The sequence below is a fragment of the Symphalangus syndactylus genome, chromosome 12, assembly GCF_028878055.3.
Source record: "Symphalangus syndactylus isolate Jambi chromosome 12, NHGRI_mSymSyn1-v2.1_pri, whole genome shotgun sequence".
NCBI lineage: Eukaryota > Metazoa > Chordata > Mammalia > Primates > Hylobatidae > Symphalangus > Symphalangus syndactylus.
In genome coordinates, this window is record NC_072441.2 from 121,878,372 (window position 1) to 121,905,444 (window position 27,073).

At 40.3% G+C, this 27,073-nt stretch overlaps 1 protein-coding gene and 1 long non-coding RNA gene across 3 annotated transcripts in view; one reads left to right on the top strand and one right to left on the bottom strand.

The window, feature by feature from the left end:
• Positions 1-27,073, bottom strand: part of ASTN1 (astrotactin 1) — a 311,909-nt gene that overhangs the window by 212,032 nt on the left and 72,804 nt on the right. The window lies entirely within an intron of this gene.
• On the top strand, positions 5,450-10,748 carry LOC134734019 (uncharacterized). Its single transcript, XR_010117450.1, has 3 exons — positions 5,450-6,231; positions 7,429-7,530; positions 10,134-10,748. It is a non-coding gene; the product is annotated as an uncharacterized lncRNA (long non-coding RNA).

Genomic DNA, 27,073 nt, shown 5'->3' on the forward strand with positions numbered 1-27,073 from the left:
TCTTGGCTCTTCTTTCTAAGCCATTTTCTCCTACAGAAAATGAGGCATAAGCGAACTGTAACGCTTCTTCTCACTCTAAAACTTGCTGGTATTTTTTGTCTCTCTGTGATTTGCAATTGCCATAATGGGGGCTGGACCTCAAGTTCCTTCAGAGTAAGGCTGAGACATGATAGTAATCTTAGGTATCTCTGGGGCATCATTCAGCCTGAGAAGGTGGAGTGGAAAGGGAATTCCACAAAGACTCAAGCACATGAAGAATACCTTATTATCATCCCTGTGTTACAACTTGCAAAGGCCTTTCTTCTAAGGTCCTCTCTTCATTCATCATTTCTGTGTGGTAGGCTTTACAGAATTAGAAACCAGAAGGCCAAGGAGGGTAAGTGACAATTTCAAGGGTTAGAGCTAATGAGATGGAGATAACAGCCTTCTGACTCCTGGCACAGTGCTCTTGCTACAGACTGTGCTGTAGCAATAAACCGATGTTTATTTACACTGAGAAATCATGAGCCACTATGCTTGTATTTCAGCTTAATGAATTAGGTATACAGAAGATATACATCAACAGTAAACACTGTCAGGAGTTTGAAGAGTATGGGCTTATAGATCCAAGACTGAAATTGAGTTATTAGCCTATTCACAACAGTGTACAAATCATATGGCAATCTGATGTGATTTCATTGTGACAGACTCTCCTGAAGAATCACATCTGCATAGTATTTGGTTTGTTACTGGTCTAAAGACTCTCCACACTGCCTTGGGCCCATTTCTGTAGGCTAATTTGTGTAAGGTACTCATCACTGAAGGGGTTAAGATGACCTCTAAATGACCTGACAGGCATATCTCCATGGAAATGTTGATCTAGCCATCTAATCCCTGCTGGGAGAATGATTTAAAAGAAATACAAAGTCACTTGATTGCTAAGGTATCTTGTTGCTCAGCTGGGAATAATATACATTGACAGGACAGTTTCTTTATTATTGCCCCTTCTATGTTTTCTGTCTGAATTCTAAAGCCCTCCCTCCTCTACAAGCCCTCCAAACAAAATACACTTTAAGGGGCTGGTAATAAGAAACAGGAGGCATGCATTCTACATGAAAAATGGCTTTCAGAAAATAGATGAAGTCTATGCACCATGTGGCACTCATCAGTGGTGCCACTCCTCACACCTACGTGTGCTGGTCACTGTAGTGCTGCTTGTGTCTGAATGTTTGTGTTCATATTCTCATACTTCATGGTAGCACTGGCCCATTAGTTTGAGATTTTAACTAAAACAATGTTAGTTGAGTTTTGCAAAATGAAAAAATAAAAGTGCTGGGTTTTCTTCCTCTGATGTGTAAGAACACATCCCAAAGGAATATGGCTGTAGTTTCATATATAAGCTAGATTGTAAACAAAAGTGACAGTAACTGGAATGAATGGATGATTCACCTTAAATCAGGACACAAAGACAGAAATTAGGGACAGGTATACAGCATTGATAGCTTCTCCATCTACTCCTCATGCTGGAGCCAAAAAGGCCCAGAGCTGGAAGGTAGTTCTGTGCCAGGGGATATTCATCCTCCCAGACATCAACCTTAAAGCTGAGGTCAGTCTTAGCTACTTGGCAACTGACTCTGTCTCTTTCATTCATAAACTGTTTAGTATTTTTTTGTTTTGTTTACTATATCTGTATATTTCAATTGTACTACACTTTGGGAAGCAAGTTTCATATACATCATACCTTCAGGGTTAAGCAGTATTTCCTTTCATTTGCCCTAAACTCATCTTCCTTAGGTTTGAAAAACTTTGAGTCCTAGCAGTTGAATATTTGGTGAACAAGGTCACATATACTTTAATGTGATAAGCCTGAATCACATTCCTCTCTTGGTCTGCCTTGTATCAGGAAACTCATTCATATTTCTTTCATCCTTATTTGGCTATTGCATCTAGTATGTGCCAGGCTTTTTATTCTACCTTCATAGAACCACACCTACTTCCTACTGATTATTACAGTTACTTTTCTGTGCACGTTTGCTGGGTTCATTAAATACATTCCCTAGGGCAGAGTAATGTGGCACTGCAGAAACAGGGAGGGTTCTAATATCAGGAAACTGGAGTCTGAGGCAAGGCTCTTGCACATACTACCTCTGAAAGCTTTATGCCTCAGTTTCCCTATCTTTCAAAAAAATGGAGATAACACAAACATCTATCACAGGGCTGTTAAAGTGAAAATGCACATGGAAATGCTTAGAAATATGAGTTATCATTATTAGTAATATTAATATTCTCATTAAAGATTAGTGACAAGAATAACCTTTTTAAATTCCTGGTTAAAAAAAAGTCAGTACAGCTCTACATAAGGGTAGAATACTATTGTGTTCCTCATGTCCTTCATAAAGACACTTGTTCCCCCTTTTTTGCCACGACTTCATGTAAGGTCAGTGTTTTCAGAGAATGATTTTAATGAACTCTAAGTTATTTCCTGAATCATTAATGATCTGACAAAGATCCTTTTATTTCATAACTATAGCTGGAGTCTTTACCTGTGAGGGCATTACCTTGAAGTTGGTCACAGGAAAATCATCTCTCTTTTCTGCCCTCTAACACTGATCTTCTTACGGTCTGTCTCCATTAACTTGACTTTTTAGTATAAGGTTCAGTATCATCTAAATCCTTTAAAAAGATTGTTAATCATATTGCTTTCATAATAACTGAGTCTCCATGCCCAACAAATATAGTAACTTACCATTTTTTCAAAAAATAGATCTTAAAGGGAGGATCTATCAAAAGCTTTTTAAAAATCTAAGTCGATCTCCTTGATCAATATGTATGGCACACCCCTACAGGACACTCATTCAGGCTTGGTTTCTCTGTACAGATTCCCACTGTTACCATGTCCCCCTTCACAACTGTACTCCCTTACACTCATGCTAGGTTCCATTTACAGATCTCATCTGTTGTCATCAACTTTAATGGTCTGACTCATCGAGGGGATAGAGTCCTTGCAGACAATGATCTTTTGCTGGATAAGGTTGAATTAGATATTTCGATATCTCCTTTCCTAACTTCTCTGCAATTCTTCATGATGCACATATGTGTTTTATGCAGCACCAGGAATTTAACTATTTTTATCTGCTTGCCTGATTTGTGGTATTCTCAGTATTCATTATTACTTATTTTAGTACTTCAATTTCAAGAGGTAACATGCTTGTTGAAATATCACAAATTCTTCAATAAAAACTGAAAATAATTATTTCATCATTACTTTTCTCACTTTTTGCCTCTGCAATAATAAAATAATTTGGTAGTTTTTAACTGGCACCATTTTCTCATATCTTGTGGGATCTCTTATTTGTAACCCTGGTGGTTACAAATTAATTTCTATTTAACACCCATTGTTTTATATACAGTTATTTAATAATCTATTAAATCTTCCAATTTCTTGCTTTTTTTTTTTGAGATGGAGTCTTGCCGTGTCACCCAGGCTGGAGTGCAACGGCATGATCTTGGCTCACTGCAACCTCCGCCTCCCAGGTTCAAGCTATTCTCCTGCCTCAGCCTCCTGAGTAGCTGGGATTACAGGTACATGCCACCATGTCTGGCTAATTTTTTTATTTTTAGTAGAGATGGGGTTTCACCATGTTAGTCAGGCTGGTCTTGAACTCCTGACCTCATGATCCACCCACCTCGGTCTCCCGAAGTGCTGGGATTACAGGCGTGAGCCACTGCGCCCAGCCATTTCTTGCTTTTTTAAAAGAAAAACTTGACTTTTAAAAGGTTTCACTTATCAAAAAAAATAAATAAATACTAAGTAGCTTTGCTTTCTTTGCTGGAGGTTTCCTTAGTCATTTAAAGGAAGAAAGATACGCCACTTTGTGTTGTCTTTGATTTTTTATAACAAGCTGAATCTGAATTTGGAGGGAGAAAGCTTCAGGCAAGAAGATTGCTTTTCTTTCTCTGAGCAACATTTTATCTTTCTTTCTTTCTTTTTTTTTTTTTTTTTTTTTTTTTTTTTTGAGACAAGCTCTTGCTCTGTTGCCCAGGCTGCAGTGCAGTGGTGCATTCATAGCTCATTGCAGCCTTCAACTTCTGGGCTCAAGCAATCCTTCCATCTCAGCCTCCCGAGTAGCTGGGACTACAGATGTGCACCACTGAGCCTATTTTTCATTTCTTTGTAGATACAGGGTCTCGCTATGTTGCCCAGGCTGGTCTCAAACTCCTGGCCTCAAGTGATCCTCCTGCCTCGTCCTCCCAAAGCACTGTGATTACAGGCATGAGCTCCCATTTATGAACAAACCTTTTGATCTTATGTGAGGGATCCTCAAACTGCAATAGAAATCTCTCATGCCGGTAGAACGTGGTGGCTCACGCCTATAATCCCAGCACTTTGGGAGGCTGAGGCAGGTGGATCACAAGGTTGGAAGATCGAGACCATCCTGGCTAATATGGTGAAACCCCGTCTCTACTAAACATACAAAAAGTTAGCTGGGAGTGGTGGCACGAGCCTGTAGTCCCAGCTACTCAGGAGGCTGAGGCAGGAGAATCGCTTGAACCTGGGAGGTGGAGGTTGCAGTGAGCCGAGATCGTGCCACTGCACTCCAGCCTGGGCAACAGAGCGAGAATATGTCTCAAAAAAAAAAAAGAAAAGAAAAGAAAAGAAAAAAAGAGAGACAAGAAAGAAAGAAAAAGGAATCCCTCACACCATCCACCATCCTCACAGAAGCAAGCCAGAAAACCTACCCTGCCTTGTCTGCGATGGGAAACAAATGAAGGGGGAAGTGCATCCTTGGTCAGAATGAAGGGCCAGTCATTTGAGGAAGGGTGGGAGAAGAAAAGCATTTCTCTGCTGGAGTTACTATTCTTTTCTTTTCTTTTCTTTTCTTTTTTTTATGAGATGGAGTCTCACTTCACCCAGGCTGGAGTGCAGTGGCAAGATCTTGGCTCACTGAAACCTATGCCTCCGGGGTTCAAGTGATTCTCATGCCTCAGCCTCCCTAGTAGCTGGGACTACAGGCCTGAGCCACCGTGCCTGGCTAATTTTTGTATTTTTAGTATAGAGATGAGTGTTTCACCATTTTGGCCAGGCTGGTCTCTAACTTCTGACCTCAAGTGATCTGCCTGTCTCGGCCTCCCAAAATGCTGGGATTACAGGTGTGAGCCACCACACCTGGCCTTAGAGTTTCTGAGATTGTGTTATAGATGATAAAGCTAAGATGAAGGGACTTTGAGAAGTAACTCACTCTGCCTCTTTAATTATCCTGTCTAGAAAGAAAGTCTGTCATCAGGGCCGGAGACTGGCTCTGCTGCAGATTGATTGGAGAAAGAGACTTTTTCGCCCAATCTCAATTGCTTCAGTTTTCCTGGAATTGAGGCAGGCCATAAACTTATCAGTGACTCAAGAAAATGGGAGCAATTAAGTCTGCAGGTGTGCATATTTGTCATATTAATGATGGATCTGTGTTAATATAAGTCACAAAAGCCTTCTGCATGCCGCGTTCACTTTTGCTGGGGGTGAAACCACCTCGAGGAGGTGCTGCAACTCCATCATGCTGATATCAGGGACTTTTCCCCCTCAATCTCAGAGTGACTCCCCTCCTTCCCAGTACTGGCTTGGGGTGCTTTCCCACTGCTGCTCCAATTGCAGTCACATTTTTCAGGGATGCCTAATTTGACTCTGGTGACCAGCATGCTAGTTAGTTAAAGATACCTAGCTAGGTACAGAAGGAATATAATTTGCTGGCATAATTTTGGAGTCAGACAAACCCGGCTTGACTATCAGCCTTTCTACTTCATACTAGCTTGTCTTGAACAGCTTATTAAAGCTCAACAAGGATTATAACATTTATTTTATAAAGTTGTTGTGAGGAAGAAATAAAGTCATAAATGTAAAGCTCTAAATTCAATGTCTCCTGGTTACGGTCACTTTAATGATTTCTCCTTTTCTGACCTTGAAAACATTTTAGCTCTTAGAAAATTAATTTCCAGTCATTCCTCATAGGCTTCCAGACAACTTCAGGGTGAGGAACAGTATTAGCAAGGTTCATGAGAAGACAGTAGGCCAGTGCCTCGGATGTGTCAATCTTGGTGACTGTCAACTGCCCTCTCCGGGGGATGCTGCCTCCTCCTTTAAAAGCCAGCCAGCCTTTCCCGAGGCCCTTCATTCCACATGCCCCCCTAGAGGTGGGCACCTCACCCAAGGGCAGCCCGTCTGTGGGATGGGCAGTGATCCACAACGTGGTTTGACACAAAAAGGTGAGTCATCAGATTCTCACTCGTAGGAATGTGAAATCGGGAATATGGAACAAATCAGGCATAAATAAGTAGAAGCAGAGCTCAGAGAGATGCACAGGGAAAGCACAGATGGGGAATCTGGGCCATAAGAACCACTTCAAGCTGGAGAGACAAGGAAATAGGAAAAAGGTGAGTAAGCAAAAGCTCCGCGGTAGAGAAAAGACATGGGGCATAGAAAGGGAAACACCAGGTGCGATGGTAGGGAAAGGAGAGGAAGATGTATGATAGGAGATGGGCACATTACTGCAATGCAGCCCAGGAATCTCCCAAAGCCCTACCCCAGAGCCCCAGCTGTCCTGGATCCAGGTCCACCTGCCTTGAGGGTTGGCTGATGCACAGCTCCTGTGCCTTCATCCCTGTGGGGTCACTGCCCCTCACTGACACGTGAGTCCTCACAAACATTTCTCACCATTGAGCAACTTGGGCGAGTCACCGTGCCTTGTAAGCAACAGTGCTCACCCACTGAGATGTGAACACCATTTGGGAGATCTGGAATGTTCAGAGAATTCTGAATTCGGGCACCTCACTAGATGGCCTAGATCATGGAATCCCACGGAGGGCTCTTCTGATCCTCTGTCACATATTATAGGGAAGTCTTTCCCTCAAAAAACAACAAGTAAATATATGCCACCCAATGGAAAGAAGTTATCAAAAATGCTTATTTAGACAATGAGAGAGTAAACTGGTTCCCAGATTTCTTCATTATTGTAAAGTCTAGGTATGGCCCTTTTTCCAGTCTGCAAAACGGGAATCATGATAGCACCAAGAATGTAAAACCACAATATGCTGTATCTGTAAGGTAATAAAAACACACCAGCAGATAATGATGCTGGAAAGGACATACATTCTTTTTTATTATCAAAGAAAAGATTTTCTTTTGCCCACCCACGTAACTTAACAGTCAGCAATAATGAGGAAGGAAACAAAAAATGCACTGTACATGACAGCCAAAATCAGAATTTGATAAAATATCCTACTTCTAAAGGGATACTGTCATGTAAAAAAAAATCAATTTGAGTAGAAAAAAGTCTGGTTTGTTTATTAGTTTTGCTCCTAATGCCACCAAATGGACCTCAATCTGAAATGGCTTTTGAAATCAAATTTGCTGTTCTCCAATTCTGCAACTTACTCTTTATGCTAATTTGTCTGCACCTGCAGGGACAAAGAAACTGGCAGCATTGAGCATGAGATCCAGGAAGAAAAAGCAACACAAAGATTCAAGAAATGAAACCAGAACTAAATCATATTAGGTGTTTAAAGGTTGGACTTTTATAAAACAAGGAAAGAGTGGATCAAATGTCTGAGAGAGTGTTCTGACTGTAGAAAATGCTAGAGCCTTGGTGAGGGAGCTGATGTCTTCCCAGGTCCCAGAAGAAAGAATGGCAGTGTGGGGTTTGTGGAATCAGGAAGGCCAAGTGCTGGGACCAAGCGGGGTCTCTTTCAGCCTGCACATCCCTTAATTATGAGAGTTACTACAAAATGTCTTAAAAGTTTCCTGCTCAAGAACTTAGCCTCTATGAGTTAGGGTTAATTCTTCCTTCCAACTTAAAAAATCTCTTTATTTAAGGCTCTAGTTTGAAAGAAGTACCACAATTTCAAGGAACAGACTGCCATCCTTTTCCCATTGTTCTCTGTTATGTGGGCCCTCAACTCTCTCCTTTCTCCTGCTTCTTTCTGCCATGCCATTGGGTGTGGTCAAAGAGTATCTGGAGCCCAAATCTAGTATCCCAAACATTATAAAACCTGAGAACACAAGTACTACAAAGACACTTGAAAATACTGTCCTCACTTTACAGATGCCCAATTCCTTCACAACATGAACTCCTCGCCCCCACTGAAAAGATAACAAAAGCTCAGAGAGTTAAGTATTTTGCACAAGGTTATACAGAACGTTCGCTCATAAACAATCCAGAGAAAGAATCCCACACCAGACCTCGTTCTGTTATTGCCTCTCAAAATTCAGAAAAAAATTTAAAATGTAATTCTTTGTATTTCTATGGTGCTTCCACTTTGAATATTTTCTCTATCACCCTGTCCAGTACATTTAATTTTAGACTTTTTACATTTCTACATTATAAAGCACTGTTAAAATTCAAGTTCTGTCAACAGCTGGTAGCCGTTGAGATACAATGAATGCTGTGAATGTTATGTGTTTAATGCTTAAGCAACAATGTCAATTTTCACCTTGGATTTATTAAACTAGGGAAAAAAATCAATTGGGAACGTAAGATCTTCAACAGCCACCCGCCTACTGTCCTTCCTCTTCCCCTCCTAAGTATCTCTTCATTCCTCCATTTCTTTTTTTTTTTTTTTTTTTTTTTTTGCTATATCGCCAGGCCAAAAAACAAACAAACAACAAAAAAAAAACAGGTCTCACACTCTCAACTAAGACTTTGTTTAAAACAAAATAAAATGAGCATCAGGCTTTTGTCCACTGTTTGATTTTCATTAGAGCAGCTGCCTTATTTCCTTTAGACCAATACTAGTTTCTTGTAGAAGTAAGAGTACTGTTATGGTTAGTATTAAATAACTGCATAAAATGCATTTCTATAGCAAATGACACAAACTTATCTGTGAAGTAACTCTTTTCTGTTAACTGATAAGGAAAGTCTGTGTTTTCCGTATTTGTGAATATGAAGAATTGGAAAATAAGAGGTTAATTGACTTTCTCAAAATCACGCCATGCAACAGGATTAGAGTTAGAGTTCATAGCTCCTGCCTCTTCAGCCCTATTTGTTATTGGAGTCACAGAGGAATGTCTTTTAGTGAAACTTCTTGAGATTTTATGTCCCTAATTCTGTTATGTTTCCCTAGGGAGGAAGTGTAGTGAAGGGGAAAGAGAATGGGCTTTAGAATCAGACAGACGTGGTTAGACTCCCAACTCTGACATTTGCTAGTCAGATGATCCCAGGCAAGTTACATAACCTCAAAGCCTCTGGGTCTTCATTTGTTAGGGTAGATAACAGCACACACTTCAGAGGGGTGCATGAGGCTTAAACGAGACCACGTATGAAGCATACTGAAGGCACTCAATGCATGTGTGCACCCTTCTGTCTGTATTATTTTTCTTGGACAATTAAAATATAATTGACTCACAAGAGAGAGAAAACAAGCTCTAGAAATTGGGGACCCATTTCCTCTTATTTTCAATTTGCTTGTGAGTTCTAACACTTCAACCTGAAGACAAGGTAAGTTTTGTAGAGAAAATGCATTGGTGGTACCACTCTAAAAGTCAAGGTCTTCTTATTGGTCAACACAGAGTAGAAAAAACATAACCTGGAGGAAGAAAGGTCAAGGAGCTCTTGCTTGACTTGATCACTGGTGGGCTGTGTGAACTTTCTTTTATTTGGTTATTCATTCATTCCTTTAAAAAGTGTTTTACTTTTTATGAATTGTATTTCATGCCAAATACTAAAGATTACAAATATGAATGAGCTTGCCCATAAGAAATTTATATATCAGAATGGGCAGGGGAAAAATTAGTAATGCAATAAAGGGTCAGTTGCCAAGAATACGCAGGATGGAGTCAGGGTATAAAAGAGGAGGGTATAAAACACTCTTATAAAACAAGAGTGGCCCATCTTCTTAAGAAGAGAGCATCAGGAGGGCTGAAAAGAAGAGGCAATGTATGCATGAAGTTTAACGATAAGTGAGCTATACTAACTAGCAGGGTGTGGGTGGCAAGGGGAAGACACCCTGGCCATATCTTGGCTAAGTTACAGAGTCATGCAGTGATGGCAGGGTGCCTTCTGAAGACACCAAGATGGCTCTTGGTAGGTTGTACGAAGATGGGGAGCTCACCAGAGGCCAGGTTACAAAGGATATCATGTTCTCTGTTTAAGAGTTTGAACTTTACTCTACAGATGAAGGGGACTGAAAGACATGGCTGAATTTATGCTTTTAGAAAGATGGCTGAATAATGCAGAGTCAAGCTAAGAGTGAAGGGCTTGCTCTTGGAAAGGAGAATGGAAAACGCAGAGGAGAAGTGAAAAGGGAGGAATTAGCAGAGTAAGTCACTGCTTGGATGTTGGGGTTAGGGGAAGGGAAGACATGTGGACAACCCCAGAAGGCTAGGTCAAGGTTTATGCTAGAGAGGAAACACAGCCTGGAGGAGCAAGATTGGCTGAGGGAGCAGAGGTCTGGATATGCTGAGTTTGACATCCACATTGGATTGTCAGATAGGAAAATTAAAATGGACCTTTCAGACATTTAAATGGACATGTCAGAAGTGCATGGGAAAATTCTTGTCTAAAGGCATGCACAAGTGATAGTAAGTGGAAGCCATGGTCATGGGGATGGACGAATCTACCTATGGGTGTGCAGTATGTAAAGATGAGGACCCCAGGATGATAGCAGGGGCAACACTATCTGTTAAGGGAAGTCTTCTCTGGACCTGAGTTTCCTCCTCTATTAAATGAGAGGGATGGGCTCCATGCTTTCTTAGGCTCCTTTCACCTCTAAAATGTCTCATTCCATGCTCTTTTATTTGGCTCCAGTTTTCACTCCCATGTCTCTCTTTTCTTTCTTCCACCTTTGTTATTTTTGGAAAAAGCTTTTGAAGCTTAAGCTCCTCTGAAGTAGCCCCTTGATCTTTCTGTCATAAGGACACTCACACAAAGGGTACAGCATGGAGACTTTGCAGAAGAAGAAAAGGCAAGTGAGAATCAGGGCAGGTCTCAGCGCCAGGATGTGGCCCTTCACATGCCTTCAAAGAAGCCACAATAGCGTGGATTTCCCTCCCACTCCTCATTTGTTCAGGGGAGATGTTTTTGATACAAACCAGAAGAATAACACTGGCCCCTTGCATCAAATACTCCTGGCTTCCCTGTAATACTCTCCTTCCCTATGCTGAAGGGAGCTCTGCCACCATAGATTCTGCCTGAGGTATTGGTACCTCATTACTTGCTAGTAGATTTAAAAATCACTAGGATCATAAAATTTTCATGGGCCATATCCCCATTTATCATTTTACCCGCTCATTTTCATATCAATGCACAATATTTCCTATTTTTCTACATCCTGTCTGCATAAGGCACATGTGGATGTTCTCTGTAGAAAATACATCCAAATTCCTATTAAACCCAAGATAAAAGAGACAAAATTCAATTTATTTTTTGTATACTGCCAGTTTCTCATTAGCCTTGACTTCTTAAGCCCTCGGGTTATGGACCAGTGCTTATTTTCATGGCTGCATTACTAGATTTTATTACATTTGTACTGAGAGGCAAGATAGTCTCATTTTATATCTGGAGAAATAGGTTTAGTGACCTGGTGACAGCAACTGGCCATGGATCAGTATATTTTCCTCATTATGTGGGTCTAGGGCCATATGTTTTTGGTTGTCTGGGCAAAGTATAAAACCCACTGCTTGTCACATACAAATTCAACACTAGTGATCTATCGCCCTCTTTCTGGAACCACCCAATATCAGGAGATGATGGCCCTCAGGATTACAATTCTGGAAGGGAATTTGTTGTTCTGAAAGCAACATTCTTTTCTCTATGCCAAATCAGGTCATGCGCCATTGAGAAAAAAAAAGGCTTCATCTCATCTTTAAAAATAAAAACGTTGATTTTAGGCTTTGGAAGTTAAGAATTCCAAGTATGAAGTCAGAAATTAAAGAAATTGCAGCAACTGGGGCTTTCCCTCTATAAAGCTGTGACTAAGCATTAGGTTTCTAACCCCTGGAATAAAATACTTTTCCTCTTATAAAGGACCTTTACACAACACGCAAGCAATAGAAAAATCTTTTCATCCTCTTTTGTAAGGATAATGGAATTCAACAAAGTACCTAAAATCCTGAATTGTCAACACACTCTCATAAGTGGACAACTACTCTCAGTGGTAACCACCTGGGATCAGGAGATCCAAATTATAGATTAAATATAGAACTGCAAGGAAGTCCTGACACCACCTGGCCCAAACTCCTGCAGAAAGCACTTCTGCCTCTCAGAGAGAATCAGAGGTCTCTAGGGGTAGATATTCTACATCCTCCTCCAAATCCTTTTCTGCAGCATGTTTATCCTAACTTACTAAGATATTTTACTTCTTTTGTCAGAGTGAATTCTCCTTTGCTGTCATTTAAGCCTGTTCCTTCTGGCATTGTCTTCTGTGGAGATGGAAAATAACAAGTTTGGAGGCTCCTTATAATATCTGCAAATACATGACCACCTCCCTTTGCAGTGCCATCCGCCTCTGACTCCGAGGCACAGTGCTGCTCCAGCTCCCCACTGAGTGGGAGTTAAATTTTCAGAGCCACACTTCCAAAACTCCATCCGGGAGTGAGTGCTTGCAGGTACCACAATTTGCACTTGGGAGGAAAGAAAGGCAAATGGCCACACTGAACAAGGGCAAGAGACCCATCTAGTTATGCTTTACCATAACCCCAGCCCCTACATGTCTCCCACCAAAGGCAGAAGGCTGCTATGTGAGCTCTAGGGGTTTATGTACCTTCCCAATCACAGAGGTGCCAACGAGTGTGTCCCCCACAAAGAGAAAATCTCCAGAATGGGTATATTCTGAGCCTAATTCTTGCCTTCATAACTCAAACCTATTATCCCAATCCAGATCTATCTATAGAAAAGTTGAACTCTGTTAACTTCCTTGTTTTTGACTTCAAGATTTTTTCATTTCTTCACTTTTCCTTTCTTATTCTTTCCATCTTAGAGGGAAATCTATTTATTTCCATGGTTAACCCCTCTACCTGTGCCCTTGACCCCCTGCCTCACTTGCTACCTCCTGTGATTTTGCTCTATTTTTGTGTCTCTTTCAACTTCAATCTCTCTTTCCACTGTTTCTCACGGCTTGGTCTAAAATAATGATAAAAGTAATTCCCACCCCATCTCCTTACAAAATACTTTTGACCTTAATTTTAGCTTTTCTTACTGCCTTCTTTTTTTTTTTCATTAATTGTCCAACCCTTAAAACTTAAGCTTGTGAATTTGTTTTTTCTCTTCATTTTGCCATTCACTTCTTAACCCACTGACATCTGTTTCTGCCTCAAACAACGTAGGGTGTGAAAAGAAGGGCATTGGCGTAAGATACTATGAACTTCTAACTGGACCAAGAGCCTCCTGAAGACATGGCTTGGGCACAACAAGCGAACGTTAATGAATGGAGAAATGAACCCAGGAAAGGAATGGAATAGCAGAAGGACAGCATAAGAAATGAGACTTACTAAATGGCTGTAACCTACTATGTTAGGTGTTATAAATACTTGTCTCACTTGATTACACATGACACTGGTTCCTAATTCAGCTCTGCTCCTAACCATCTAAATATCATTTAGCTTTTCTGGACCCTAGTTTCTTACCTATAAAACAAAGTAATTGGACTAAAAGATTTCTAGTGCTTCTTGACATCTACAGAGATGAAGGAAAAGTATTTGGTTGTATATGTTGGAGTAGACCTTAGAAAAAAAAATAGCCCCATGGTTTCTAGAGCATTTTTATTTTAAACCTGACAAGGATCCTTATATTTTGTCTTCCTGTTTACCCAACATTTATTGGGTAAGGATTCATGTTTTTCTCTCTTTTTATTCAAAGACATATATGACTGGATCCCCTATGGTCCAGTGATAAGATCATCTCTTTGAAGCTAGGTAGCATGAATTTAAACCCCACTTTGCCACTTACTGGCCATATGACCCTGGGGAGGTTCCTTGATGATCTGAGTGAACCTCAGATCTCTCACTTGGCAAAATGCAGCCCAGGTGGTAACATGCAACTGCACAACCCCTGCCTGTCAGGGTTGTTGTCAGTTGGCCAGAATAATGCATCAATGGCCTTGTTCACACAATTGTTGGCACAGAGGAGGCATGCGTACATGTGTGGTTCCCTGGTTTTCTCCTTTTCTCTTTCTTCGTGAGCATGGGCATTGTCTTTGCCAGGTTCGTACTTTCTTGGAGGCTCCTAGGTAGGCTAGTGCCTTTCATGGGAACTACAGACCTACACCAACCTCCTCATTATAGGATGACATACCAGAGTTTAGACACATGTCCAAGTCCATGGGGTTAGTGGCAAGGTCAAAATTAGAAATTAAGTTGTTGAACTCTTCATGGGGTTCTCATTCAAGCTCTCCACAATGCTCCTGGAAAGGGATCTGCAGAGCCCATTTTATGTTCCCTGTGGGCCCCTCAGAAAGGAAAAAGTGTTTCAAACTCAATAATTATGATCTGATCCAGGATTTCTCTGCACTATTGGAATTGCTGGATGTCCTGGTCTTTTATAATAGCGGAGAAGCCCTCTGTCTCCCCACCCCACCACCCACCCCCACCTGCTGCCTTCCCCTAGTGAGCTCCTTTCCTCTTTCTTGTCTCTCTAGTGGCACTTTCTCTGTAGCGTCATGAATCCATTTAAAAAACTCCTTTTTTCACCTTTTAACTTTCTTCTCATTGTCAACTAGTTTTAGACATAAACTCAAATTTCTGAAAAAGAAAAAAAATAGCGATAATCCCAAACTAAAAAAATAAACCAAACAACATCAACAATTGAAGTTTAAACATATATTTATTGTGGAAAATAATTAGCCTAAAAATGTTCCTCTTTGGGTTAAACTAGCAGATGCTAGAATCCATTTAGATGCTCAGCAGAAGGGATGGATAAATGATGTTATGCACATATGATGGAATACTACGTAATACTAAATGCCAAAAACCATCACATGTTTCAAAGAACAGTTAATGACATGACAAATCACTCACAAAATAGAGTCAAATGATTTTTTAAAAAACTTTTTTAAAATGTGCAAAATATGAGCTCAGTTTTTTAAAAGGAAATTATATATGCATAGAAAATTGGCAGAATAATGTTTACAGTTTGTTTCTAGAAAATAGATTCATGGGTGATCTAAAAGTTCTTCTCTATATTTTTCTGTTTTTTTCTAATTGTTCCATGTTCAATAAATAGTTTGTAATGAAGAGGAAATAATAGTTTTAATTTTGAGAATATACGTTGTTAAGTATCTTCTATGATAACTAATATGCATACTTTCGGTGTTTTGTTTGTCAAACTCAGAAAGTTATTTGCATGGATACAGACTATTATAGCTACAGAGAACTAGAAAACAGCATCTATTCTCAAACTTTTTTTTTTAGAATTTTTTCTAAAGAAACCTTATAGAGATGCTTACTATATCAACAAAGATAAAGAGCTGTTCTCCTCCTGGCAGGGATAATGGGCACTGAGTCCTAACATGCCCCTTCCTCCTGGCAGCTGAAGCATGTTAGTGAAATCCTTTGGACTCTGAAGAACATAATTTGCAAAGATCCAGATCTGGTACAATACCTCCATGACACAGACGATGAAGGGTCAGGCACCAAGAAGCACCGTGACTTGTGTAAAGAAAGCAGGTTTCCTGGCCATGCCTAAACAGAAAACCCTAGTTTTCAAACCCCTAAGTTGGTTGCATTAGAAACTTGCCTAAACGTGAAATTGTCTTCCAGTGACATTCTTGAGATCCAAAACCAGTAACAGTACCTGTGATGCTGACCATGAAGAGCCATCCTCAGCAGTGCACTCAGCAAGCCATATGCTGAATTCTGCCCGTTCAGCAAGAGCCTGAACATTATTTATTATTCAGAGGTGACCATGGCCTCCTTTACAACCTTCATACTTTGTGAATCTCCTCTAATCCCCACCTCCACCCTCAGGCTGCCTAGGTTTACAAGAAATACTAGTAAATCCTTTCCCCTGGTTGCAATGAATCAATGTCCCCGTAGTCTGCTAGTCCGCAACCGTGTTTCACGCAGAGCCAACTTTTGGATGGAAGCATAAAACCCCAAATCTTGCTGAAGCTATTCAGAGAGCCCAAGGTGCTTGTGGGAGTTGGGGAGTGTTAATCCCCACTTGCGAGGCCGGCTCCTACTCTGGTAATTACATTTGCCTTGAAAAAGCGTCCCTGCTGCTGCTGTTAGATGCAGTCTTCATTTTCACCTCACTGAGTGAAGTTCGGAGTTAAGGTCTCTCTGAGGGTGGCTTGCTGACACCGGAGGCTGCTTCATTCAGGGGATGGCTGCATTTCAGCACCAGTTCCGCTGAGCTCTAGGTCCTGGGATTTACTGAGCTGTTTGCCAAGAGCTTTGGATTAATGAAGTTGTGTACCTGTAAGGTATTATTATCACCTAATCTTTTTCTGCCTTCAACTCCGGTGATAGTGATGGGGAACCAACTTCATGTGCCTCAGAGTTTCCATTTAGTGTAAGCCTAAAGGCTTAGATTTTGAAAATATATCTGAACCCCTCAGATGTGACAGAATTGGACTGGAAATCTATTTAAGCACCTAAAGAGAACGGAAGATTTCCCACCGTTACACGTGGGGATGCCTGCCTGCCTGTCGCCTCTGCTACCTTGGTGAAGCCAGAGCAAAGTTCTGTTGCCAGAGTTGAATAATATTCACTCCTAAGGTGCCCAGCCAAGCTCTCTTGGTGCTCTGCATTCCACAAAACGGGAAATCGAGGCAGTTCACTTAAGCTGGGAAATCAGGCCAATAATCCAAAGACATACAGGTGTTGAAATGGCCCTGACATTCACCATGTGCCCGATTGGATACTTCCCTGAATGTGGCTAGCATCATCCTCAGTAACAATAAAGAAGGCAAAATGTTCACAAGGGAAAAACACACTTTTTTGTGAGTTATCAACAACCAAGAGATGCTACTTGAACGTTTTTGAAAAATCCTACACTCTTTTGATAGAATACTACTTTAAAAATTATATTAAATATATTTAAAAACATGGCATGCTCATTCTAAGAAGGCAAACAGCCCAGAGGATTTTGAAGCAAAATTTCTGCCCCTCTGCCTTCCAGTCTTACTCCCAGAATAAACTAATATTCAAGCTTGAAACATATCTTTACATTGCTTTCTCCAATTCATATAAATATACGCAAACACATATGGAGTTTTCTTTCCTCTCTTCTTTCCTTCCTTCTTTTCTTTCTCCCTTCTTTCCTCAATAAAACAGGGTATTGAAAATACCAAAATGCTTTCCTTAAGGTTAATAACAGTAATATTCATCTGATATGAACTATTTCACCTGGCTCGGGGGCAGGGAAAGTCAAATCCCTACTCGTGTTTCTCCTCTCTCTCTTCCCAGCACACTCCTCCCCTTTATGAGCAGGACAATGGCAGACAAAGGCGGTGAGCAATCAAGAGAGGACGCTGATTTTTCTTGGCTGTATAACTAGCTACAGCCAGTTATTTGCCTCAAAAGCAGAGGAGGTGACCCAGAAGCTGATGCCCTAATCTCATCAATGTGCAGGCATGGAGCAGGCTGAGCTCTGTGATGTGTCAGATGCCAAGAGTCTTTCTGATCAGCAAGGAGCTCACGACAGAGGGTAGTTCCTGCAAGCCCCTTGAGAGTGTCTGGATTATTTTTGAAAGAGGCCAGATTTGAACCTTCTAATAACAAAAGCTCCTGTGAGGGGAAATTAAAGCCATTGTTACTATTTGGTTAATGTACTAATCTCTGACTCATAGCTATAACTTGAGGGGGAGGGAGAGAAATAGGAAGAGAGAGAGAGAGAGAGAGACGCACTGGGACATCATACCCTGAAAATGTTTGTGACAAATAAGATCAACATTTGCTTCTCAACTCTCAGTCCAGTTCACCAAACACTAGAAACCTTATGCCAGCCAGGGTACACATGCTTGCACACTCATGCCATCCTTTCTCACACACACCCACTGCTCACACCCAGACAAATGCATGAAGGGCTGTTTTGTCTTTGTCTCCATTCTAAGGCCTCCTTCCACACTGCCCCAGCCCCTAGCCTGCCCACCACCTGCATGTCACCCTCCCCCAAGTACTGTCAGGCATGCTGGGCCCGCTGGGTTCTTTCTCAACCCTACAAACTCCATCAAAATGGACTCTTAGCAAAGGGCTTGGCATTAGAGACACGAAAATAGAAATGAGAAGTCACTGACATTGGTCACCTTTTCTACAGGTATGATCAGTCAGAGGTCGAGCAGTTTTTACTTCAATTAATAAAATAGGGCATCCTCTTCGGTTCCAACATCAAAACCATCAGTTGTCAATATGTTAATTTGGCCTTACTCACATGAACCTACATGTACACACCTGTAAAACACACACACAACACACACACACACCCCTCAATCAGTGCCACCATCAATACCATACAAAACAATATAAAACAAAGACCCTAGCAAGTTAGAAAGGTACGATTTATATACAATTATATTGATAATCTTTGTAATTCAATTTTTACAAGAGCCAACCACCGCAACATGATAATATCCTGGAATGAGGGATCTCACAGACCAGCAATCGGTTATCCACACACAGTACCCTGTTTATCCAGTACAGAGATTCACTGTATTTATTACTGTCTGTCTTCCCTAATTTGAAAGATCTTTAACATTAACTGAGCGTATGCAACATGCTAGACATAGCTATAACTTTACAAACATTATATCATTTAATCCTTAAAATAACTCCTTGGTATTGATATTCTTATTATCCATTTTATACTTCCTAAAGAACAAGATCCATGAGAGAGCCTTATGTTTCCAGTCTCTAGTAGAGTGTCTAATGGATAAATAAACCATCAGAATTGCTTGGCAGATAATTAGCATCATAATGAAATCTGAAAACTAGAAGAGATTGCAAAGATCATATAGACCCAATACCCATTTGATAATAAATTCCACCTAAATGGTCATTAACCTTGTGCTAACATAGCTCAGCTGACTCTCTACAGTTGGATGAAGGCCACACATCTACAGAGAGCTCAGCTGAAATGCTCTCTACATTGAGTCAAAATACCTCTTCTCTGAGGCTTCAATGTGTAAATTCCTTGTTCCACTCATTTTTCCTTTCCCATGTCTATAAGAAAACCTTCAAATATTTGAAGTCAACTCCCAAGGCTCCCACATTTTTTTCTCATCAAATAAAACTAGTTCATTCTGTTGTTCCTTGTCTTTCAACATGCTTTGGGACTCCTTTACCATTCTGTCTACATGCCCTTGTTTTCTAGATGGGTGGGGGGTAGGGGGGCTAAACACAAATATTTGTAAGAAACCAAAGGGTAACATGCATGTGTGAGTCTGGTCCTGCTTGATAACGAAGGAGTGATGAGGCTGGTGAAAGGGAAAGTCCTGCCCCACCAAAATGCTTTCAAATGAAAAAAAATAAACTTCCGAAAGCCAAATATGTATTTGGATTAGGTGCACGTACTGAATTAGATGCTTCCTGAAACACAGCAACCAGAACTGACCTCAAAAGTCTAGGTGCCATCTGACCAACTCTCAAAAAAGTGATGTTAATTCCTCATTGGAGTAACTATACTCTATTAAATATTGCAAACATTACATTAACCTTTTAGTACGTGACATTCTGTTGACTCACATCAGGCTTCCTGTGAACTAAAGCCTGGAATTATTTTTATAGGGCTGTTATTAGTGGTTTTTCTTGAATGCAGTTTTAGGATTCTATGTTTATTTTTACTAAATTTTACCTTGTCAGATTCAGCCCATCTTTCCAATCTGTCAAGATTCTTCTGAGTGCTGACTGTCATCTTTGCCATCCGATGCAAATACTCCCTTTGCTAGCTTCATATAACTTATAATTATGATAAACATGTCTTTTTTTATTGAGACATAATTTGCATACCATAAAATTTACTTTTTTAAGATGCACAATTCAGTGATTTTTAAAATATTCACAAAGTTGTGCAACTATCACTATTCTCTAACTCTAGACAGTTCTATCTCCCCAAAATGAAACATTCCCATTAGCAGTTCCCATCCCCCAGCCCTCCATCCTCTAGCAACCACTAATCCACTTTCTGTCTCTATGTATTTGCCTATCATGACATCTCTTATAAATGGAGTTCTATAACATGTTTCTGATTTCTATCACTTAGCACAGTGTTTTTATGATTCATACATGTTGTAGCACATATCAGCACTTCATTTTTATGGCCAAATAATAATACATTGTGTTGATATAACACACTTGTGGATTGTCTCTATTTTTTTAATATTATGAATAATGCTACTATAAAATTGTATGTATACATTTTTTGTGTGAATAGATATTTTCAATTTTCTTGGTTATGTACCTAAAATGACTGGGTCATATGGTAATTCTATGTTTAACTTTTTGAAGAAATGCCAAATTGTTTTCTGCATCAGCTGAACCACTTTACATTCCCACCAGCAATGTACAAGGTTTTCAATTTCTCCACATCCTCCACCACATTTGTTATTGTTCCCATTTTTGACTGCACTCACCCTAGAGGCTGTGAAGTTGGAATTTCATTGTGGTTTTGTTTTGCATTTTCTAATGACTAAGGATGTTGGCATCTTTTCACCTGCTTGTTGGTCATTTGTGTATCTTCCTTAGAGAAATGTCTATTCAAAACTTTGACCAATGCTTAACTAGAATATTTGTCTTTTTATTGTTGAGTTGTAGTTCTTTATACATACTGACTACAAAACTTTTATCAGATACATGATTTACAAATATTTTCTCCCATACTGTGGGTTGTATTTTTACTTTCCTTATGGTGAATTTTGAAGCACAAAAGTTATAAACTTTGACGAAGTCGAATTCACCTAGTTTTCTTTTGTCGCTTTTGCCTTTGGTATCATATTTAAGATCCATTGCTTAATCCAAGATCACAGAAATTTATACCTATATTGCCTTCTAATAGTTTCATATTTTTGGCTCTTACATTTAGGTGTTTGATCCATTTGGGGTTCATTTTGGTATATGGCATGGGGTAAAGGTCCAACTTCATTGTTTTCCATGTGATAGGCAGTTTTGCAGTTGTCCCAGCACTTTTTTTGACAAAATTATGATTTCCGTCATTGAATTGTCTTGGCACTCTTGCCAAAAATGAATTGTCTGTAAATATAAGGGTTTAATTCTAGGCTGTAAAGTGATATCTCATTGGGTTTTTTATTTTAGGCTTTCAATTCTAACCCATTTCTATATATCTGTGCTTATGCTAGTACCACACTGTTTTTATTGCTCTAGCTTTGTAGGATAAACATGTCCTTGACTGTTACAGAAGTTAGTTATAGAAATGCTGAACAAGATGGAACTGAACAGAGAGCTCTGTGCCATGACACTAGAATATAAGCTCCATGAAGTCAGGGGCTTCATTTCCTTTGGTTACTGTGCATGACCAGTACCTAGAAAAAAGTCTGGTACATGGTAAAGCTCTGAATATATATTTGTTGGCTGACTGAATGAATGATTGAATGAAAAATATAGCTAGCATCCCCTTTACATTTCAACCACATAATCTACTTAGTTGGACCAGCATTCTGCCTTCTCCTTTCATCACTTCTAGAAAGCTAGTGCAGAAGGCCTTGCCAAATGCCTTGCTGAAGTCCAAAAGACATTTGTTTTCAGCCTCAGTGCCAGGACACTGTACGTGATATCCATAACGTTAGAGTCATCAAAAGAATTTGCCCATTTCTGGCACAGGCAGGATTTCACCTGGTAATTTAAGAAGGAAACAGTCTGTTACCCATTCCTCTAAAACCATTATTTTACCAACCTAAAAAAAATTGCAAAATTCTAGGGCACCCATACTTACTTCATTTGATAGGTCAAAAGGAAAAAAAGAGCCACTATCTAGAGACTTTATACTCTGAGGTGTCACTTTTGCCCTTTGTGTAAAAAGGGTAAGCCTGGAAAGCAACAATACAAAATCAGGAAAAAAGATCCTGCACACACCCTCAAGACTGGCTCTGCCAGGGCTTTTCCTGCTTCTGAACAGGGCCTGGGTGGGTTGAAAAAATGATAGAGTGTGCAGATTTCATCCAAAGACAAAAGAAACATCAACAAAGAAAAGGGTAGATTTCAATCATTTCCCATTGATTAATGATTCGGAGTTTGTTTTTGAAAATTCAGTTGTTCTCTTAATTGTATGTGGAAGAAGTCTCTTCAGTTATGTGTGTATACATGGGCCTGTTAGGTCACTGCATTTAATTGAGGATTTGTGTTTTGGGGCTTATGCTTTGGGTTCAGATCTACATACAAATACTGATACTGATGCTGGCTCCCAAGAGCTCCTGGCTTATAGAAATGCCCTTTCCTAAAATTTCAGGAATTTCCAGGCAACTCCTGCAACTCAGATAATGACTTCAGCCTCATGTATTAGTGCTGCTTTTATATTAACAAATGATCATCATCGTCATTTGAGATTGTTACGCAATTACTACAGATTATCTCATTTAACATTTTCAAATGAGACAGATATTATCCTCCACTGTACAGACGATAACATCAAGGCTCACAGACACTAAGAAAATTGTGAATTCATAACTAGAGGAGCCAGGACTCAAACTCAGATCTGTCTAACACTGAAGTGCATGCTCTTCATCACTGTGATATCCTGACTCTTAAAAAGAAATAATGCCTCATGAATATGCACAGGGCAGTTATAAGTGAAGGAGGCTGCCTATACACATGATTGTTTTCTAGGTGTAATCCAATTGCTCATCTTCCTCCAGTACCCTGCTTTGGGCTTAGGATTAGTGTTCTAAGAAAAGAGTCTCCAAAGAGCTGCCTTACCCCTTTCACCATGTGGAGACACAGTGAGAAGCCACCATCTTTGAACCAACTTACCCGACACCAAATGTGCTGGTGGCTTAATCTTGGACTTCCCAGCCTCTAGAACTGCGAGAAGTAAATTTCTGTTGTTTATAAGCCACCCATTTTATGGCATTTTGTTATAGCAGCCCGAACAGACTAAGACAGAAAATTGGTACTGAGAGGTGGGGGTGCTGTTGTAACAAATACCTAAAAATGTGAAAGTGGTTTTCGAATTGGGTAATGAGTAAGAGGCTGGAAGAGCTTTGAGGTGCATGCTAGAAAAAGCCTAGTTGCTGTGAAAAGGCTGTTAAGGGTAATTCTGATCAGGGCTCAGAAGAGAAGAGGTGAGTGGTACAGAAAGCCTTGATCTTCTTAGAGAATACCTAAGTGATTGTGAAGAGAATGTTGGTATAAATATGGATGATAAAGGCCATTCTGATGAGGTCTCAAATAGAAATGAGAAACATGTTATTGGAAACTGGAAGAAAGGCAATCCTTGTCATAAAGCAGTGAAGAACTTGGCTTAATTGTGTTCATGTCCCAGTATTTTGTAGAAGGTAGAATTTGTGAGTGATGAAATTGGATAGTTAGCCAAAGCTATTTCTAAGGAAAGTATTGAAGGTGTGGCTTAGCCTCTCTTGAGTGCTAATAGTAAAATATAAGAAGGGAGAACTGACTTAAAAATGGAATTGTTGATCAAAAGGAAAGCAGAATTTAAAAATTGAAAAGATTCTTAGCCTATCCATGTTGGAAGAAATGAGAAAGCCTTTGCAGGAAAGAACAAGAGTGTAGCTAAGCAACCTTTTCATAAGGAGATTAGTATGGATCTGTCATCTCAATAAAAGTCTGCTAGTATTTATTGAGATAATGGAAGAATGATCCCAAAGGCATTTTAAAGATCACTGGGTATGCCCCTCACAATAGCAGCCCAGAGTGCAAGGGCCTGGAGGGAAGAACAATTTCAAGACTCCATTCCCCACCCTGTAGTGCAGTATCCTCAGCTGCCCTATGTGTGGCTGCAGTAGGCTCAGGGCCCTGTGGTAACCCTTCTGGAAGGTACCAGTGGTAAACCTTGGCACAATCAGTGTGGGGCCATCTCCACTATATGAAGTGCATGAGCTGTGGAGGCATGGCTACCTCTACCTAGATTTGAAAGATGGAGACCTGGAGCCTCAGCATCACAAACCAGGCAGAGGTCCCTGTGGTGATGGAGGAACCTCAAAGACTCCCCTTCAAAGAGTCCTCCTAAGACAAGGCCTAGTGGAGCTATGGGGCAGGGCCACACTTGCAACTCCAGACCAGTAGAGACACTAGATTGCAATTTCAGTCTGGCACAGCCCCAGGCAAGTGACTCCAACCCAGGAGAGCTGCCTCATTAGCTGTGCCCAGCAAAGCCATGGGGGAATGGCTGCCAGGAGTCTTAGAGAACCAACCCTAGCCCCAGTGTTTTCAGAAGGTGGAACATCAAGTCAGAAAAGACTATTCTGGAGACTTAATGTTTAGACTTAAAGATTTGTGTTGTTTCCCCTATTAGGTTTTGGCTTGCTCAGGACTTGTCACTCCATTCTTCTTCCCTGTTTATTTCTTTTGGAATGAAAATGTCTATCCTATGCTTATCCCACCATTTGTATTTTGGAAACACATAACTTGTTTGATTTCACAGGTTCACAGCTATAGAGCAATTTGCCCTAGGTTAAATAATACCTTAAGTCTCACCTATATCTGATTTAGATAGTATTTAGATGAGATTTGGACTTTAAAGTAGATGCTGGAATGAGTTAAGACTTTGGGGGCTATTGGGATTAAATGAATGCATTTTTCATGCAAGAAGGACATTGGGGGGCCTAGGAGTAGAATGCTATGATCTGAATGTTTGTGTCTCCCAAACATCATATGCTGAAACCCAATCATTAATGTGATGGTATTAGGAGTTGGGGTCTTTGGAAGATGATTAGGTCATGAGGGTGGAGAACTCAAGAATGGATTAATGTTTGATATAGTTTGGCTGTGTCCCTACTCAAATCTCATCTTGAGTTGTAGCTCCCATAATCCCCACGTGTTATGAGAGGGATCCAGTGGGAGGCAGTTTTATCATGGGGGTGGGTTTTTCCCCTGCTGTTGTTCTCTTGATAGTGAAAAAGTCTCAAGAGATCTGTGGTTTTGTAAAGGGCAGTTCCCCTGCCACATGCTCTCTTGCCTGCTGCCATGTAAGACGTGCCTTTACTCCTCCTCCTTCACCTTCTACCATGATGGTGAGGCCTCCCCAGCCTTGTGGAACTGTAAGTCCATTAGACCTCTTTTTCCTTATAAATTACCAAGTCTTGGGTATTTCTTCATAGTACTATGAAAATGGACTAATACAATGCCCTTATAAAAGAGGCCCCAGTGAGCTGCTTTGCCTTTTCCGTCATATGAAGACACAGCATGAAGGCAACATGTCTGAACTAGGAAGTGGCCCTCACTAGACACTGAATCTGCTGGCACCTTGATCTTGGACTTCTCAGCCTCCACAGCTGTGAGAAATGAATTTCTGTGTGTTTTTTTTTTCATAAGATACCCTATATATGGTATTTTGTTATAGCAGCCTAAATAAACTAAGATAAAAACCCAGTTTAGAGCAACCCATACAGAGATCTTAAGTGGTTTCCTCATTTCTTCCCCAGGCTCAACAACACGTTCATCATTTTTAGTCATCACTATCATTTCTTGAATTATCACCACTGCTAGGAAGAAGATGCTGTGAAATTTTCAGGGAAAGACCCCATTATTATTTTTTTCTCCAACTGCCAAATGCCTTCACTTTATTTCATATGATAATTTTTCAATATAGGTTCAACCTAATGATTCCAGCTCCCAGGAACACCGAGGTTAGAACCTGGGTCTCGGGTTAGAACCTGATTTAAACTCCAGTCCCACCATCTATTGACTATATGTCTGTATACAATTCATTTAATAAAGTTAAGTATCAATTTCCTCATCTGAAAGTGGCTATAATAATAGTACTGTGATATCATGATAAAATAAAAAGTATAGAAGTATATCTTTGGTCTTTGTCTCTGTTCCTGGTGTAAAGCTCCTAAACCCTTGGGATTTCCTTAACGATAAGGGTAAGAGAAGGAACATCTTTTGCTATTCATAACAAGGTCCTTTCAACCATCCCTGAGTTTATGCTAATGAGATAAATGGGGCAGGGGAGTTAGTTGCCAGAGTAACCAAATTGGTGATTGAAACCTTGGAACTTTCAGCCCCACCCCAGACCTTCAGTGAGAAAAAAAGGGCTGGAGATTGCACTAATAATCAATGGCCAATGATTTAATCAATTATGCCTATATAATGGAACCTCCATAAAACCCCTAAATGACAGGGTTTAGAGAGCTTCCATGTTGGCAAACACATTCGGCCACTGAGAAGATAGCACAGCACGCCTAGTGAGGGCATGGAAGCACCTCGTATCTTCCCCCACCCCATACCCTTCCGTATCTATCTCTTGACTATTTCTGAGTTGTACCCACAATAATAAACTGGTAAATATAAGTAAATGATTTCCCTGAGTTCTATAAGCTGTTTCAGCAAATTATCAAACTTGAAGGAGAGGGTTGTGGGAAATCTCCCCACTCTCAACTTTACAGGCATTTGGTCAGAAGTATGAGTAGCCTGGAATTGCCATTGGCGTCTGAAGGGGGAGCAGTATTATGGGAATCTGTGGGGTCTCATGCTAACTCCAGGTAGTTAGTGTCAGAACTGAACTGAATCACTGGACACCCAGTTGGTGTCCAGAGAGCTGGCCAATTTGTTGTCGGCACGAAAAACCCCCACACATTTGGTGTCAGGAGTGTTGTGAGTAGGAACAGATCATCATAGCAGTGGGAGTACCTATATCAAAGGACTGTCATAAATATGAGATCAAATAATACAGTGCCTGACACTTAGCAAAGCTGACATGTTAACTATTTTTATTTTTTATTATTTTCTTTTCTGAACCCTCCAGATCAGTCACCTTGCTTTGTCTAATAGCCCCTTTCCATACAGTGACAAAGTGACTTCTCGTTAATTAGCATTGGATGTGTGGTGGTCAACTCAGCAAATGTTGGGTGCAAACAAGGAAGCAAGGAGAAACACTAAGCATATGGAAGAAAAAACGAAGGAGAAACAGAGAGATGAGGTAGAAAGCAGAAGGACAAAGTAAACAATGATTTGAGAAAAAAATATTGGTTATGATCTTCTGTGATAAAC